A 405-nucleotide genomic window follows, 5' to 3' on the forward strand; every position below is an offset into this window, starting at 1 on the left:
TTTCTTTCTTTCTTTCTTTCTTTCTTTCTTTCTTTCTTTCTTTCTTTCTTTCTTTCTTTCTTTCTTTCTTTCTTTCGTTCTCTTTCCTTTTCTTCCTTCCTTCCTTTCTTCCCTCCTTCCTTCTCTTTCTTTCTTTCTTTCTTTCTTTCTTTCAAATACCAGCAACATCTTTATTTGAATGTCAATGTTTGTCAACCATTAAATTGACTGATTTTTCATTATGTAATTCAATATAAGAGGTGATCTTCAGTTTGTATGCAACATTACTCTGAAAAAAGACTAATTGTTGGAAAAATCCTTCCTGCTTGTACTTCAAAAATATTTCTTTCACAAGAAACTCATGTTTTAAAGCTATCTTTATACATGAACTGCCCCATTAATATGCCTGGTACAGGTATAGCATGA

This window comes from Callorhinus ursinus, unplaced genomic scaffold, assembly GCF_003265705.2.
Source record: "Callorhinus ursinus isolate GAN/ISIS: 27379988/994484 unplaced genomic scaffold, GSC_fseal_2.0 scaffold23, whole genome shotgun sequence".
Taxonomy (NCBI): domain Eukaryota; kingdom Metazoa; phylum Chordata; class Mammalia; order Carnivora; family Otariidae; genus Callorhinus; species Callorhinus ursinus.